Source organism: Corythoichthys intestinalis, chromosome 8, assembly GCF_030265065.1.
Source record: "Corythoichthys intestinalis isolate RoL2023-P3 chromosome 8, ASM3026506v1, whole genome shotgun sequence".
Classification (NCBI taxonomy): domain Eukaryota; kingdom Metazoa; phylum Chordata; class Actinopteri; order Syngnathiformes; family Syngnathidae; genus Corythoichthys; species Corythoichthys intestinalis.
In genome coordinates this window covers 12815048-12816901 of record NC_080402.1, presented here as the reverse complement: position 1 = coordinate 12816901, position 1854 = coordinate 12815048, and positions in this window count along the sequence as shown.

Sequence of the window (1854 nt, the reverse complement as noted above, 5' to 3'; positions counted from 1 at the left end):
TCAATTGTAGAAGCGTGGAGAAATTTGTTCTTTTTGTGCTAGAACCAAAACAGCTTGGCTTAAATAAAAAAATTAAAAAAAAATACAAAAAGTGGGATCCAAAATAAGAAGGGCTGTAAATCTTCAGAACTGCCAGTAGTTAATTGCCAATGGTAATAGAAATCCCCAAAACAGTCAAATCCAGTTGATGCTTTTCTTCTTTTTTCTGTTTGGTTCTTCAAGTGAACAAGTCTTAGAAGCGGTTCCTTCCCTCTCTCCAATAATACAACCACCCACACCCACTTTTATCCACTTCACTGCACTGCCCCCCACCCAGGCCCACTTATCACCTCTACCAACCCCTTATCGTCTATAGGTTTACACTGTTTTTCTTGGTACAATACCGTTCAGGGCAAAAACACACACATAGACAATCCCAACTTCTTGAAAATAGAATGGGGATGTAAAAATGTTAAGTTTTGAAGTCATTACTACAATTTTAAAACTTCCTCCGCCCATTGGTTTCATGCAGCAAATTAATGCCCTTACAGTGGTATGAAAAAGTGAACCTTTTGAATCTCTCACTTTTCAGCATAAAATCACCAATCAAATGTGATCTGATCTTTGTCAAAATCACACAGATGAAAAAAAAGTGTCTGCTTGAACTAAAACCACCCAAACATTTAGAGGTTTTAATATTTTAATGAGAACAGTATGCAAACAGTGACGGAAGGGGGAAAAAGAAGTCAATGTATCATCTGCCTAACAAGACAAAAGAGAAATTGAAACCAATTTTTATCTAACATTGTAAGTCAGGTGTGTGCCCAATCACTGATGAGTGGTTTAAAGTGCATGTGACATGAAAAAGCATGTTTATTTCATAATACACGCGGTATTTTATGCTCCTAAATGATATGGACCGCTTGTATGTGTGTGGAAGCGATCGCTATATTTATTTAGTTTTTTGAATCCCACGCCATGGAAATGAGTGACTTCCGGCTTCGGTCTTGCATTGAGGAGGAGGGCGCTCACTGTGATGTGTACGGATGAAGGCGTCCTCTTCACTATACAGCCGTACTGTTGTGTAAGACGACTAAGGATTCAGCTGATTTTGCGGATTATTACGTTTATTTTTCGCATCACGCCAGCCAAACGGCTGCAGAAAAATCATAATGCATAATGCCCTTTATTTTGAATTGGTGCTTTTTATTTCTTGACATTTCACTTCAAAGTAATGGCAATTTTGTTGTGCCAGTTGATGTTAATCAAGCATTAATTGTTAATATAATTAATTAAAGTTAATTGGCTCTAAGTAAAGCTTGTCATAAATTTATCGCATCAGGCGGGTCGGCTCTCAAGCTCAATGAGGTCCTCCTCTGAGAACCTGTGCAAAAAAATTATGTGCACCCCTGGATATAATATATACACAAACAAGATGTACTGCTAGCAGTCCAATCAATGGATTTCTATGACGACGTTCTAATCTATCCCGTAGTATGATATCTAGAGTAGACAGGGATATTTGTGTGTTAAGCTGGGGCACAGGGTTAATTCAGCCAGAATGCGGTCGTTATTAAATTATTATTTCTATGCGGCCCGGTAGCAAATGCGGTACCGGTACCGGTTCGCGGCCCGGCAGATGGGGACCCCTGCTCTAGAGGAGATCTGCATGGAGGAATGAGCCAAAATACCAGCAACAGTGTGTGAAAAGCTTGTCAAGAGTTACAGAAAACGTTTGGCCAACAAAGGGTACATAACAAAGTATTGAGATGAACTTTTGGTATTGACCAAATACTTATTTTCCACCATGATTTGCAAATAAACTCTTTAAAAATCAAACAATGTGATTTTCTGTTTTTTTTTTTTTTTTTCCCC